This window comes from Echinops telfairi, unplaced genomic scaffold (genome assembly GCF_000313985.2).
Source record: "Echinops telfairi isolate 266 unplaced genomic scaffold, ASM31398v2 ScPeMD7_20;HRSCAF=75, whole genome shotgun sequence".
NCBI lineage: Eukaryota > Metazoa > Chordata > Mammalia > Afrosoricida > Tenrecidae > Echinops > Echinops telfairi.
In genome coordinates, this window is record NW_022103917.1 from 7348655 (window position 1) to 7365627 (window position 16973).

Genomic DNA, 16973 nt, shown 5'->3' on the forward strand with positions numbered 1-16973 from the left:
CCATTTCCTGGCCACTCAACCTCCCTCTTCAGCTGATTTTCTCCAACCCCAATAGTAGTCTGATTTCTCCTGTAAGTAATGCTTCCAGTTGGGAATCCTCAGGGGTTCATCTTCTCCCTTCCATTAAGGAAACTCCTATCATTTTGAACAGTGAAAATAGCTTAACACCCATGAGTGTCCAAACTGTGGATTAAAATCATACAAAGGGTGTTAATGATGCCAGATAAGGCACACAGTCCATCAAGAAAAATCATGCCCTTAAAAAACAAGAGGTGCTCCAATCCTTATTTGCATGAGAAGTAATAACAGTTCTACCCTTAGTTTCTACATATCTGATTTAATAAAATTTCATTTAATATAAATTTCTACTGTAATGACAGATTATTGGGGATTCAGGAGTCACATTTATAGCCTCTATCAGGTAACTTGGTATAGTTTGGAAACTGCAGCTCTTTATTTACTTGTTTTTTGCTTTCTTTTTTCTTTACTCATGTAAGATAGAGTATGATAACACCCCATGACAATTGTTGAGAGAGACTAGCTGGGCTTCTTTATTATTGTGTGAGACCTATTTGTTTAAGAATTTATTATCATAAAAAGAAAATTCCTTAAATTGTCACCCCATGGAAGGAGCACCTTGAGAGCTCTAGCATGAATTCCCAAACTAAATTAAAATAGGCTATTTTGCATAGAAGAAATCAGACCCAAGTAATTGAAAAGTGATTTCTTTATATGTGATAGGATCACAATGACTGGTGGAAGAATGAAAAGTGATTAGCTTCAGAGTGTATGTAGTACCTATTTGCTTCTCTCAGTGCCCAGGAACTTTTAAAAAACTGCAATTAGTTAAAGGGAAACAAAAGCAATCTAGGTGAGACAGTTAAAGTTTATTGTGCCAACCTGGCCAATAAACACATATGGGATTAATTGGAGGGTGGAGAGATAAATGCCTCGGTGAGCCTCGCCCGTCTGGTTCTCTGGTCTCTTGTTCTCTGATGGTCGGACCATGTGCGGCTGCTTTAGCTGGCAAGGCTCACTTCCTGCAAGACATCCCTGAGGAGAAGCCACATGGACTTACTGATGCAGCCCTGGGTGCTGGAGCAGCCGCGTGGAGACCCCTGCCAGCTCTGAGATGCTTACACGCTCACTGATTTGGCTTTCCTCCTGCATTTGGCGTTATTGCGTGTGTTTTGCGAATTTGAGGAGGATTTTGTAGATTGGTGTCAAACATATGGGCTAAGTCAGACTTATGGGCTTGGACTGGACTGTGTTGGGATGCTTTCTTAATGTACACATACCCTATATATATAAAACTCTCTCTTATACATATGAGTGTCTATGGATTTGTTTCTCTAGTTTACCCAGACTAACACACTAGGACAAATAGCTATTTATATATGAGTGTATATATCCATGTATGTGTGTGTATGTATACACACACACAATGGGATACAAAAAAAATAAACCAGAGCTGTGCTGGGCAGAGCAGAACTTTCGTAGTACACATTTCGTAGTGAACATCAAGCAACTCGCTCTGAGTTAGTGCACCCAGTGGCATGACCTGGGAAGGTTCTCTCTGGTCGCAGTGAATTTTTTCATCAAAGCAGTTTTGCTCAAAGCTCATTTTTTTTGATGGCGGGTTGAAGAGAGCAGTGTGCATCTGTGAAATTTTGTCTCCTGATTGGGAAAGATGCCGTTGAGAATGTTGTGATGTTGAACACAGCTTACAAGGATAGCTCTATGGGAAAACTCAAGTGTACAAGTAGTTTTCTCCTTTCAAAAATGGTGAAATGTCAATGGAAGACAAACCCTGTTCTGGATATCCGTCATCTTCCCGAAAGGATGGCAATGTTGAGTTGTAGTGCACTTGGAATTGGTTCCATCAGGTCAGACTGTGAATCAAGTTTTCTACTTACAGGTTCTGAAAAGATTGCATCACAGTTTTTCAGAGGGGGTGGTGGTGGTGGTGGTGGTGGTGGAGAAGGCCTGGTTTGTGGTACACAGGGTACTGATTTTGCCACCACGACAATGTACCTGCTCACACAGCCATCTCAGTGCACCAGTTTTTGGCAAAAACCAGCATGCCTCTCTTGCCCCATGCACTTTACTCATCTGACCTCATTCATGCGACTTCCTTTTGTTTCCTAGAATGAAGAGGAGCATGAAAGGACAGCGATTTGACAACAAAGAAGAGGTGAAGAACAAAACGAGGGAGGTGCTGTCTGCCATCCAAACAGATGAGTTTGAAAAATGTGCCTAAGAATAGAATCCCACATATGACAAATGTATTAAGTGTAATGGAGAGTACTTTGAAGGTGATTAGGTTGTTTTATAAAAAAATTTAAATACACAGCTTTGGGAAAAATTCCATTTTTCCCAGTACCCCCTTGTACATACACATATGTGTGCATATGTGTGTGCTTCTATCTATGTATTTACTAAGAGGTTTAGGAAGCACTTTTTTTAATATAGGGGAGAGCATGAACACAGTCCCCCACTACCACAAATTATTCAGTCGAGTTTCCCACATTTGGGGAAATGGCAGGGGTCAGCACATCCGGGGAGCAATGGATAAGCCTCGCCCTGGGAAAACCGCCCTGCTGATCATGGTGTCTCCCCTGCCCGGTAAGTATAGGAAGCACTTTTTAAAAACAGTTTTGTTGGAACTTCATCCACACATCAAAAAGACCAATGGTTCAATCATATAAAGAAAAATTGTACAATCATTACCACAATCAATTTTTAGAACATTTTCTTCTTCCTTGGATTCATATCTGTGTAATTTAAAATTTTCTGACAAAAATGTACACAGCAAAACATTCTCTAAGTCAACGACTTCTACATGTATAATTCAGTGCCATTGATTATACTCTTCATGTTGGGCAACCATTATTGATATCCTTTTACAAATTATTCCACTGCCATTAACATAAACTCCATGCCTGGTGAGCAAAATCTCTCCCCCCTTCGCCTTTGGTAACCAATGGTCAACTTGGGTTTCTCTCTTTTCTTTTGGAGATTTCTCGATACACTATTCACATGTCATACACTCCTATAATTAAGTCGTGTGAGGGGAAATCCAGCCCCTAGCACATCTTCAAGGCCCAGTAGGCACAATTGTACAGCCATAATAAGTAAAGATTATCATAAAGTCATAAAGAGCATGAGAGATAGAAGAGAAATTGAAATAATGAAGTCAGACACATTTCATAGTAGCACACTCACCTCAGCCCCTCTTGGTGGTTCATGTGGAGAGAGCGAGATTTAATGCTAACTAAGGCTTTTATATTCTCTGGGACAAGCAAGCCACCTAATTACAGGTGAAGACAGGAAAAAGGTGTGCTATAGATAATACAGCAATGGGAGGGGGGTGATCTAGGGGTATATACGCAAACAGGAAGAGGAGGGATTGGGGTACACATGTGACAAGATGGGCGGATCCTAGATTCAGGATGGCAGCCTAACTTTGGATGTCACTGAGCTGGTTTGACCTTTTCCCTGGCTCAACTATAGAGCCCATTATCAGTAGGGAATGAACTCCACCTACAGGAACCAAATGGGTGACTGCAAGCCTTTAGGGAGAAGTAGTCCATTGTCCTTAGCAGCAGGGAGCAGGCCTACCTTAGTCTGGTGACTGACTGCCTTCAGGGAGGATGTCTCTTAGCATCTGACCTCCCCCCACATGCTAGCAAAAAGCCACTAATATTTGGCATGTCTTTGGGGGAGACAAAGCTGGGGAAAAGTCTTTAGAATCCCACAAAGTCGTTTTTTAAAAAAGAGTTGTTTATACATCATCACAATCAATTCTAGTGTTCCCTCCTCCCTTCCTCATTTATTGTTTACTCCCCAATTCCCCTCATCCTCCCCACCCCCAATTCCTGATAAACCATTGCATCAGTTATTCTCTCTATGCATCCACGCCTTCTGTGCTTCATTAACTGGAAACATAACAGAAACAACAAAAAAGCAAAAACAAAACAAAAAAAATAATAATCATATAAAGATAAGTAAATATAAAAAGTAAGAGAAAATAGCACCAACAATATTAAAAAAAACAGAGATGAAATTTCTGTCATGGGACAAGAGAGAAACATTTAAGCTAAGAGCAAATTCGAGTTGGGTCAAGAGGGAGGTCAACTGACCAAGTATCATATTCTATCATGATTCAATCCACCATAATCAATCAGTTTACAACAATCTGTTTTTGGTTAGTAAGGCTGTCCACATCTCTTGACTGTGGCCAGAGGGGATCTGCCAGAGGCCCAATCTGACCAGACACTCTGCAGATGGATTTTGGGCTCCCACTGCCCTCCATAGCCTTCTACAATTGGGTGTTCACAATGCAAGTTCCTTTCCCCTTTTCATATTTGGATTTTGTTATCGTCATCTTTGGATCACACAAGCTGGTGTGCATCTTCGATGTGGGCTTATTTGATGCCTCACTTAGATGGCTGCTTGTTTGTGAACGAGCCTTTAAGACCCCAGACACTAGTCCTCTTGGTAGCCAGGCACCATCTGTTTTCTTCACCACACTTTGCTATAGCACCTTTATCTTCAGTGATCTCTTCTTGAAGGTGAGTATCGAGCAGGGTACTAGGCATTTTTGATAGGTGTAATCTAAAGTTCACATATAGCAAAACAGCATTTTCTGGACATTCAAGAAAATCATCAAGTATTCATCTTAAAAACATATATTTCCTTGGCATGTATTATGAAAGTGCAAATGGTACGAGGTCTTACAGGGCATAGTTTCAGAACAAAAAAATGGTTAGTCTAAACCTGGGGTGGCAATTTTTTTTTCTGCCAAGGGCCATTTGTATATTTATAACATCATTTGCGTGCTATATAAAATGGCCAACTTTAAAAATAAGTCTTCTATATTTGGTCAAACATTTAATTAACTCACCTCTAGTGTGATGGTTGAAACTGCTTCTCTTTGGTGAAATGTATGATGTTAGCTGGTATCGATGATTTCATATGCATTATACAGTCCCCAGGGCAGATGTTCCCCACCCCGGATCTAAATAATAAAACTTCAAAGGATCAATAGCGACATTTTGCTCTTAGAAAAATCACACCTGGATAGATTAATCAAATACCCTTTTTGTCCAAAAGACCCACCAGTTAGATCAAGTGGCTATTGTGGCTATCAACTAGCTCAATATCCCCCAGCTTTTGATTTTGTTTGTGAGGCCACCTCGTGTTGGCTGGGGAGATAGACTCTAGGCCCCCTTCTTTTTTGGGTGTACTCTGAAGTAACTTCTTGAGGATCAAAGCCATGGCTATTCCTGCTGGACGTCCCAGAGTCCAACCTAATGCCTAGCACCCAGGACTCATGAAATAAATGAGCACAGAATTTAAGGGGAGATTCTAGCTCAAGTGGAGTTTATAAACAAGTCACCATTAACCTGGGGCGGAGAGGGAAGAGCACGTAGTCAAGTAGTGTTCTCATGGTTCAGTGCTGCCTCCAATCTGTTTTCCATAGTGACATGGGCTAGAACAGAGGGCCCACCGATTTTTTCCCCTGGGGACACGAGGCTGGTTGGGTGAAATAACAGGCAAGTATTCACGCTTGTATGTATTTTCTCCCCTTACATCTGGGCTGGAGCTAGGACTTAACGAATAACATGCAGCAGAAAAAAATCCTAGGCCAGTTTGGGGTCTTAGGCCCTGAAGGGACTTGCAAGCGAGTGGGGTAGGGTGTTTTGATGCTCCTGCGAGTTTTAACCCAGCATCTGAGCAGCTTGAATACTCAGAGGAAATCTGTGGAGGACCCACATGGGAAGGGAACAACATGGAGGGAAAGTGCACCAGCTATCACAATGTCTGAGCTGAGCTCCTTCCAGCTGCCCCAACAGAATGCAGCCACACAATAGACCACTGACAAGGCGGGCAGAAGAGCCACTCAGAGGAGACCAGCCGGGCTCGGAAAAATGTCTGAACAAAGAAAGGGTGGTTGTGTCCTCCCTTCCTCCGCTTGTCAAGTTGAGGTGAAATTCACATAACACCGAGTAAACCATTGCAGAGCATAAAATTCACGGCAGTTAGTGTATTCGCAGTGTTGTGGAACTACCATTTCGAATTACAGAACACTTTCATGAGTAGGAAACTCACTGCCCATCAAGGAGCTGCAGCCTATAGACTTACCTCTCCAGTCTCTGGCCACCCTAACTCAGCTTTCTATCTCTGTGTATGTACCCGTCCCAGAGATGTTTTCAAAATGGAAAGACACAATGTGTGACCGTTTTCCTCTGGCCTCTTCCACTGCACATAATCCTTTTGAGGCCCATCCATGCTGTATTCCATCTCAGTACTTTATTCCTCTCTGCGGCAAAATAATATTTTATTGAGTGGATATACCATAATAGCTTATACATTCATCTATTAGTGGTTACTAGGATCATTTCTATCTTTTGGCTATTGTATATAATGCTACTCTCTACATGTATGTACAAGTATTTCTTAGGAGTGAAATTGCTGAGTCATGTGATAATTCAATGTTTAATTTTTGGGGGGTGAAAAACTGTTGTTTAAGTCACTCTGTGTTTTTTTTAAGTTATAAGTGCTTACTTAATAATTCAATAATTAGGCACAGCCGTCAGTTGCACCTATCCAGTCAGAACAGCATATTTTAAATTTTGAATCCTTTTATATTACTGGATCATTATAAGAAATAGAGGTATTTGCTCTAGTCTTATTTAAATAGGGTAGTCTTAACTAAGTGTTTGATAGGCACTCTTTCTGTGATTTCCCCCTCCCCCCAACTATAAACTGCATGAAAGGGTCCGGCATTAGGAAGGTTGAGAACCACTGGTAAATATAATCAGCTCTGTAGAGAACACAAAGCAAGCATAAGCAATAGTCCCTTGCTCTGACAAGCTTTTGTTCTCTGTACACAGTACTGCTGCTTTAGAGTGCCACCTAATATTGGCATAGAACTTGCAAGCACAAGAGCCATTAAGTTGTGAAGTGATTTGTTATAGAGCCAGAAGTAACTGAAAAATTTCACAAACATTATTAGGAGACCTTGAACTTTCATGTATCCAATTGCAACCCTTTTAGAGTGGACTGCCGTTTCCAATCTCCAAGCAAGACCGAATGGGAAAATGAGCGCCGATTATAAAAGGCCGAATTCAGCAGAGGGAGTATGCTGAAAGGAAGTTGCTGGCTAACGCTAGAGCGCAGGAAGCACACGCAGGTGTTTGTAGTCGAGTGAGTCACCAAAGGATATTTACGAATCCGTGCAGCTTGTGATGTAAAGGTGGTGGTAGTGGGGCTGGTGTTAGGGGAGGCGAAAATTGACATTTATACAATGCTTGTTAGATGCCCAACACCGTGTTAAATCCTCTAAATCCATTAATTCATACAAACCACACATTACAACCATACTGTGATATGGGCATTGATCATTTTAATATTTCAGATATACTGAGAATATCGGAATACCACCACTGAATACCCAAACTCAGCTCAGGAGATGAAGTAGTAGAAGCATAGCTGAAGCCCCCTTGTGTGCTCCTCCATGACCCCGCTTCTCTCCCTTCCCCCCACTGGTCGTAATTCAGTATTAAACATACCTATGGCCTTCGTGTGCCACAGTCTTGGCAGACTGTAGGCTTTAAATTTGTACAACATATCTGTATGAATTCCTAAGTAATCTTTAGTATTGATTTACATGTTTTTCAACTATATAGAGATGTTTTCACACTCTCTGCTTTGCAACTGGGCTTTTGGTCAATATTAAGTTTATGAGATGCATCTGTGTCGTCTCCAATCCTTTGTGATTTCCAACAAAATTCAAGCCTCTATCCTTGTACATGGCTTTTTGTAAAGATCAAGAAGTCAGATCGCTGGGCTATCGAAGATGAACAGCTTTAACTTTGTTAGATATTACCCAAACAATCTTTATATTTACACCTCATTGTAATGTATGAAGGATCCATTTCTCTACTTCTTTTCCATGGTTGATATTGCCAGACTCGTAAAGTGTTTGCTAAATTGGATAATATGCAATAATATATTTTACCGAGTTTTAATTTGTATTTCCATGTTACTAAGGAGAAGTGACATAGTTTTATGTATTTATTTACCATTCCAATGTTCTTTTCTGTGAACTGCTGCTTCGTACACCTGTGCCCAATTTTCATTTGAGCTGTTTGTTTTCTTTTCATTGACTTTAAAGGGAATCTTTCTTTCAGCTGGTGCTAAGGGGTCTTTATATATGGGCAGGAGCCCTGCTGGTGTAGTGGTTACGTGTTGGGCTGCTAACTACAAGTCCAGCAGGGAGAAACCACCAGCTGCTCTGTGGGAGAAAGATGACAGGCTGGGAAACCCACAGGGGTAGGTCTGCGAGTCAGAACTGACTCGATGGTGATGGGTTGGGTTTGGTTACATATGGGTAGCAGCCGTGGTGGCATTTTTAAAAAAAATCAATTTATTGGGGCTCATACAATTCATCACAATACATAGATCAATTGTGTAAAGCACATCTATACATTTGTTGCCCTCATTATTCCCGAAATTCGCTTGCCTCTTGGGTTGCCGTGGTGGCAATTTTAAGTAAACAATGGCCTGCAAACCATAAAGTCAGTGGTTCAAACTCATCAGGCACTTTGCAGGAGAAAAGTGAGTCTATCTGCTCCCATCAAGACCTATAGTCTTAGAATTGCTATGCTGGGTAACTGGACGTTGGAAATCAATTGGATAACAGTAGGTTTGAGTTTGGGTTTGGTTTTTATCTATAGAAGGTGAAGCCCCCAAGGGGTGGGGGACCACAGAGCTAAAGCATGTCTGATGTCTAATTGGGTGGAAAATATTCTAATCTTTGTCAGTGCTATGCGTGGATATATATAGCATAATTTTTAAAAAATCCTGTTTTATGTATAAGGATATAATAGAGAAGGAAAAGAGGCTCCAAGCTATAATGTTTCTCCGTCTCACACAACCAGAGAGATTGGCAGAACTCATTAGTCCAGGTGGAACTGATTAAGATCTGAGCTGAGTGTCAAATGCAGTCTCTGGCTTTCATCCATGTACCTGTAAAGTCTTTATTAGTAAGAATCATTTGAAACAGACTTTTCTGTGAGTACCAGAATTGTTGTTCCTCTTGGGACCTTTCCTTCTCAGAAGATTCGACTTAATGTCTAAAAACAAGCTGGAAATTGAGAGCAAAGTAAATTTGCTTGGATTTGTCATTATTCTTAAATTCGACATACGTATACACACGGAAACATACCTATAGTCTTAAGTGTTTACTGCCATGAAATAATAGCACCTAGTAGGTACAAACAAAAAACAAAACACCAAAACCCAAAGCCAAACCATTGCGATTGAGTTGATTCCAACTTGCAGCGCCTCTGTGGGACTGGATAGAACCGCCCCACAGGTTTTGGAAGGCTGTGATGAGGATGGCGTAGGACCTGGCAGTGCTTCATTCTGTTGTACACAAGGTCATTATGAGTTGGAACTGAGTGCACGGAATCTAACGACAGCAACAACAAAGTTTATGGAGGTAGACTGCCAATGTGGCTTCTACCTGTGGATCTGCCAGTTAGCAGCTGAGCAATTAACTTTGGCCCCAGCAGGGTTCCCTTCCACAAAACATAAAAAACTCCCGGTCATTGAGTCAACTTCGAATCATAGCGATTGGGCCATAGATACCATCCAAAAATAGTTTATACTGTGAATGATGATGGCAAGCACAAATGTACAAATGTGCTCCATGCAATGGATGGATGTATGGATTGTGATAACAGTTGTACAAGCCCCCAATAAAATTATTTTTTAAAGGGTAGAGTTACAGACATGGCTTTCGTAATTGCTAGCAATAAAGTATATACCTGTAAAAAGTTTTAAAAAGTAATCTATAATGAGACACCAGTTGTCCTTTAAAATACCTTACATTGTATTATGGCTTATTCGGTTACTGGGATATTATAATTTGATAGGAAGCCCCATCAAAACAAAACTGTGAATTGAAAAGCCAAAGACAATCTGATAATAGTTGGGGGTGGGGGGGAGCAGTGTCAGATTGGAAGCATAATGAATTGTGGACAAAGGGGAGTTTTCCCCTAGGAACCATTGGCTTCCTTTGTAATTCTAAAACAAAACAAAGAGGGTGCTATCAGAATAGAAGAGCATTCAAAATGTTCAAAGAAAATGACTTGGGAGCTCATTTATCAATTATATTTACTTTCACGGGATATTTCTTGAGAACCTACTATGGACCAGGTGCCATTCTGCCTTCCTGGAGCTTCATGCTGGGGAGGAAGGGAATAGAATCTGTTATAATGTGTTCTATGCCAGGAACGAGAAGTAGATAGTACACCAACGAAGTGGAAAGGAAATGTTTTCCCGGAGAACTACTTGTCTGATGTCAGTTTGGCCCAGTGGGTGGAAAATATACTCTGATCCTTAAGAGAAAGCTGGAAAGCAGAGAGTTACTGGGACTGAGTCGGGGGAAACTGCAATAACACACAGTGGTGGCCTATCTGCGCTACAGAACCAGTCAGTGAAGTATGCAAGAAGGCAGGAAAAGAGATGGAGAAGGTGATTATATGTTGGCTTACTCCGCTTACCGTAAGAGAAGAATTCACTGCTGAATAAGTCACAAGGTTAAGAAAGAGGAAACTGAAGCCCACAAGGGGTGGCAGTCACAGAGCTAAAACGGGCAAGAGAGACAATTAGCAGCAGGCTGGGAGAGGATGGACCAGATGCAGACCCGAGTAGGAAGTCCAGGCCTCTCTAAGAGGGCTCCTGGGAAGCAGGGAGTGGAGAGCTTGGGAGATGGAGACTCTTCTGTTTTAGAGCAGTGGAGAATAGCCTGCGTGTAAATAGGGGCATGTGGCTAGGCGGGAAAGAGCCCCTGGGATCATGCAAATGATCCATTTGCTCAGCTGATAACCAAAAAGCTGGAGGTTCTGGTCCACTCAGAGGAAGCACTGAAGAAAGGCCTGGCGATCAACTTCCAAACAATCAGTCGTTGAAAACTCTATAGAGGGAGGTTTTGACATAGGGAGTCGTCAGGAGTCCGAATGAACTCCACAGCAACTGTTTTTGTTTATTGTTTTTAATTAGATGGGAAAGAGGAATGCAAACTGATGTATGTGTCGAACAGGAGGAATCAAAAATGTTCCCTCCGGGAGGAGAAACAATGAAGTGTTCGTTTGACTTGAGCCAGAATAAACTCGCTAAGTTTCTTGATTCACAGGGGGCAAATCTCCTAGGATATGGAGACCATCTGTGTCAAGGAGCAAAGCTCTTAAAGATGATTTCAATGTAAAATGTGGCGTGACGGGGGCCATATTGTCTGACACTGTCCAACCCCTTTCGTTTTTCAACAAGTTAAGCACAAAGAAAGTAAAAAACTGCCCGCAACAATGAGCCAGAATTCCCAGACAGCTCCAGGGGAGAGAGAGAGGGCTTTGACAGAATTAAGACAAGCCAGCATAGATGTGCACAAAGGTGTCTAAAATCGCTAAGTACAGGGTTTGCAATGAGGAAAGAAAGATGGCCAGCTCAGTACGAAGCCACAGACACGGGCCCCATGCTGCTCCAACCCCTCACCACAGAGGGTCAGAGTGAGAAGGAGGAGAAATTGCCTTGACTGCTCACACACAGGTCACCAGTCTGCACGAGTCCGGGCCCCACAAGCCTCAGCATTAATTCTGCGCAGGTCATGCCAGTTTCCAGCAGTTGCTCAGTTCGACTTGGTTATACCAATTTCTTCCCCCCTCCCCCAACGCCCCAATTCTTGATCAACTAATTTGCACTGTTCATCCTGAAATCTTTAAGGAGGCAATGATAAAATGTTTGGTATTTGATTCAAAATAAACCCCAGATTCAGGTCGGGTATGAGGGTGAGTTTTTAGATGAAGCAATATTGTCTATATGGGTTGTTGAAGTTGGAGAAGGGCACATGGAGATTAATTGTATACTCTCTAATTTTTTTTTAAAGGAACTGGTGGCTTGGGGTTTAGGTCTTGGACTGCTAAATGCAAAGTTAGATGTTCAAACCCACTAGCCACTGCACGAGAGAACGATGGATCTATCAGTTCCCTATGAATTACAATCAACTCTCCGGCATTAGACACCTTTAAAAAAATGCTTAAGATTTCCTTAAAAAAAAAATAGGAAGCTCCAATTTCCCCTGGATGGGCCCTGGGTCCCCACTCTGCACTCCCCCTCATTCACAATGTTATGATTTTTTTGTTTTTGGTCTTTGATGCCTGATACCTGACCCCTTCGCTGCCTTGTCATCTTACAGGCTGGTGTGCTTCTTCCATGTGGGCTTTGTTGTTTCTCAGTTAGATGGCCCCTTGTTTATCTTCCAGCATGTGGGACCCCAGATTCTGTGTAATTTGACAGCTTGGTACCATCAACTTTCTTCACCGCATTTGCTTATGTACCCGCTTTGTCTTCAGCATTCGTGTCAGGGTAGGCTGGTATGCTTCTTCCTTGTGGGTTTTGTTTTTCTTAGCTAGGTGGCTGCCTGTTTGTCTTCAAGGGGGAAATTGGACATCCTCTTGTAGAAGGGCTGTGGGGAGGTGAGGAGCAAATCGGAGTACAGTGTAGTAACGATGAAATATGCAATTTTCCTCTGATTCTTAAATACTTCCTCCACCCCACTACCATGATCCCAATTCTACCCTACATATCCGGCTGGACCGGAGGATGTGCACTGGCACAGATAGGAACTGGAAATACAGTGAACCCAGGACAGATGAAACCCCCAAGACCAGTGGAGAGAGTGGCGATGGCGGGAGGGTGGAGGGAAGGTGAGGGAGAAAGGGGGAACAGAGGACAAGGTCTACATGTGGCCTCCTCCCTGGGGGACGGACAGCGGAGAAGTGGGTGAGGGAGACGTACCCAGGGGGTACTTTCCCTTTGCCCTGAAGATTCCCCAGGCTGTGAGAAGACAGCTGAGGGTGGGCAGAGTGGGAGCCAACAAAGGCCATTCTTGTTGCACCCTAACTCGAGCTTTCAGGTGGTCGGCTTTTCCAACGCCTTGTTTGTTTCTGTTTGAAATTTGCAAAGTAGCGATGATAAAGGACATGTTGAGAACGAGATGAGACGGTGCATGTAAACACAACGGGAGCTTGCTTTCTCTCCCTGGGAATTCACCGCCCTCGCTGGTTGTTTCGGGGATGGGGGACGTGAATGAGAGGATGTAGAAAAGGCTTCAAAGTATCTTGTACGAACTTTGATGGGCATTCTCTTAATTACATGTGTAGGTTAAAATCATGTATCATAAAGGCATTTGAGTGTGCCTAGCTAAAATTCCCACAGCTAGAAAGATGGGTCAGATGAGCTCCGTCACAGTCCATCAAGGTCCAAGAAGAAATATTTATACAGTATTTTCATCAACAAAGACAGATATCTTTCTGGTCACTCTCTCTTGAGTGGCAGCAGTTTGCCCACAGCCCTGTGACACAAAAAATGTGCTAATCTCTATTGTTGACTACTTTCTGGAGGTGAAGATAGAGTAAATGATGGGAGGTGTTACAACCCCATTTTCCCCATGCATTTCCATCATGCACTCTACACTAAGGAACACGTTTAGCATTGCCCTTGGAGTCAGCTAGCCTGCCATGGTACCCAGCTTTACCGTCTCCTACCAGTGCGACTGTGGGACTCCATGTTCCAGTGGTTCTCATCTGTAAACTGGGAAAAGAATAATGAGGCCTACTTTTGGAGTGGCTGTGGGAATTCAATCAGTGACTATGTGTAAAGTGCTCAGAGTAGTTGGGGCTTCAATATGTAGGAACTTTTCATACTACTAATAATCGTTATGATATTCAACATTTATAGGTGGTGGTGTAAGTTTGTTTTGTTCTGTTGCCACAAGCATTATCTCACATAGGCTTTATATCAGTCCTTTTGAGAAATGCACTATTCTCATCTGCATTTGATGGCTGTAGACATTGAGGGCCAGGGAGGGGAATTTGATCGGGGTCACACAGCTCATTCTTGATGACAGCAGATTTCAAACCCATGAGCCTCTGCTTCTTCCCTAAACTGCTTGAACAGAAAGTTGACTATTTGCCCGAGTGCCCACGATGCATCTAGAGATCCGTTGCTGAGAACACATGGATTACTCAGACTGGACTTAATATATTGTTTTCAGGAAGGGGCTCAGAGAATGAACTCCAGATATCTGCATAGGGAAAAGGAGCCACAGGGGGGAGGGGACCACTTTTCTCAGCTAGGAGTGACAACGTGGCACAGGTCCTATAGGTGAAGGTGGCAAAAGATCCTGGAACTTAGTGAAGTCTTTTGCTGCTACAGCATGTGGTCTGGTTACCTGGGGACAAGATACAGTATCCAGTGTCGTCCATAGAATTGGTGGTGTCACTTTTTTTTTTTCTTCAACCATTTCGGTCTTTGGAGGCAATAGTGATGATGATGGATCCAATAAAATGATTTGCTGACAATGGTTCTTTCCTGGGCAGATCCTTGGCTTTTCAGACTAGGAACATAGGCCCAGTGGGTTACTGACGAGGGACACCGGCCACGCTTTTATTCTCAGGAAGGTTATGGACAGGGATGTGGAGTGGAGGACTGAATGGCAGGTGCTGGATGGAGGAGAGAAGCCGTCTGCACCTTTGTACAGGAGAAACCAGTGGTCTATTTTCTATCCTAGAAAGCCTAGCGAACTGTAGAGGATTGGGCTCAAGAGAAACTTGTAGATCATTGAGATGAAACTCCATTTCCACAGTGAAAATCTGAGCAATGGAGGCCACCAGAGGGGAGTGGCTTTTCTTTTTTTTTTCTAAAAAGCATTGTTTTGGGGGCTCATAGAACTCTTATCACAATCCATCCACCCATCCATTGTGTCAAGCACATTTGTACATGGGTTGCCATCATCATTCTCAAAACATTTGCTTTTTACTTGAGCCCTTGGTATCAGCGCCTCATTTTTCCCCTCCCTCCCCGGCACCTCCTCCCTCATGAACCCTTGAGAAATTATTTTGTCATGTCTTACACTGTCTGACGCTTCCCGTCACCCACTTTTCTTTTGTCCGTCCCTCAAGGAGGAGGTTATATGTAAGTCCTTGTAATCGGTTCCCCTTTGCCACCCCACCTTCCCTCCATTTGTCAGGTCACACAGCATGCCTCTTTTTTCTTCAGTTTTTCACGGTGAGTTTCTTCCTATTTGCATCTACTGCAGGGTGCCTGGGGACAAACTCTCCCTAGCATCTTTGTCAGCGGTGTAAAGTCAACATGATGCGGTGTTTCCTTTTGTCTAAAACTAATGTTGCCTTACCAGTTGAAATTGAAGTCCCCAAAAGGATCATTTCCTCACAAGGATAATTTTGCTACAAGCTTTTCATTAATCCAATCATAAATTCTGTCATGTTATTCGGCAGCTTATTGAAGTCTCCAGGGGCCATGGGGGCACTGAATGCAGTGTCTGCTTTTACGACCGAAAGAAAGAAACAGCAAGCTAAATATAAGCGCAATTAAAATTAGACTGATTTCATGTACGGTAGGCCATGCACCTACTGGATACAGTCGGGGCGATTGGGCTAAAAAGATGAACTTATCATTCAGTCAGCAAACATGGACTATCCATGCCTTTTGAAGGAGTTGACGGCTTATAAACAATTTTTAACACACTTCTACAGGGATATGTGGGGTTGTCTAGAGAAACCAAACCAGTGACACGCATATGCATATAAGAAAGAAATTTAGATCAAGAAGGATCCCAGCCTCAGTTCAACTTCCATCAACAGGCGCGATGCTAGCTGGGAACCTTTTAAGGTTCATGTAGCTGCGGGCCAACGAAGCAGAAAGGTGAAGGGGGACCCAGGGGTCACAGGCTAGGGGTGCAGCATTGCATGGATCCAAGGTCAGTGGGAGCAAGCCATGTCACAGACAGCTCCCAGAGATAGGCAGCACACATGGGGCCAACCCCAGAGGCACACAAAGAACATGAGCAAGCAGGAGGAAGGTGGAGGGCCAGTGAGAGAGAGAGCTTCCCAGTATTTCTCCTATCAAAAAAGCCCCACCTCAAGGAGGCGTCCTCAGGCTGTGACCTGCTTGTTAGGTTGGACTCCACCTCTACACTTTCATCAAGGTACAAGTGGACCTAGCATCTAACCATTCTAACCATCACAGTGGTTAATGGTCTCAAAAGATATTATGTTCCAAGGAGGAAAGGGCTCTCTTTGGAGAGAACAGGGTCACCATCATGGAGGAGGTGATATTTGATTGGCTAGGTAGCATCTGGACATGAACAAATCGTCCTGAAGGGCATTCAGGGTTGGGGACATGGGTCATTCAGAGGCTCTGGGAGAGAAGGAGTGTGTCAGCTTGACTAGGGTATGGTTTCCACATCCAGTTGGCTGGGGATGCTTTCTGGCATGCCGCATGGAAGAAAGAAAGTCATTTAGGTGGACCTGGATGACCACTTACCCCAGTCTAAACCAAGGAACTTTTCTTTTGGCTATTTGTACCTTAGGCTTCCATAGAAGTTCACATTTGGTCAGGGAATTGCCTCACCACTAAAAACCAAAAAGGAAACTAGTGGGACTAGATAGCTTGCAGGATGGGGATGAAGTCAAGAGATAAGACCTCAAGCGTTAGGACGGCGCTTGGACAGAGAGGGCCTTGAATGCAGGCTTAGGAATGAGGGCTTTATCGTAAAGGTAGCTTTAATGACCAACTAGGACATTTTAATCAAGAATGATGGTAGTGACTGCAGGAGTGTGGATGGATTGGAGGTAAGGGTATCAGTTAGAAAATGGTTACAACAGCCTGGATCCCTAATTTTGGAGTGCTACTATGTGCAAGGCACGGTCCTGGGTACTACGGCTATCGAAGTAAGTCATGTTCACTATTCAAAATGCTTCTATTTTCTTGAATTTCTTTGCTATGCTGTTTCTTCTCCCCTGATTCGTCCCACTTTTCAGGACCACACATGCAAAGTCTTCTCATTAGGCAAGGCTGATCTCAAATATCACTTTCTCCAG

General features: G+C 43.0%; 1 non-coding gene across 1 annotated transcript; it reads right to left on the bottom strand.

Moving 5' to 3' along the window:
* Positions 1 to 2469: 2469 nt before the first annotated feature.
* Positions 2470 to 2633, bottom strand: LOC115869084. Its single transcript, XR_004045989.1, has one exon. It is a non-coding gene; the product is annotated as a U1 spliceosomal RNA (small nuclear RNA).
* Positions 2634 to 16973: the final 14340 nt, after the last annotated feature.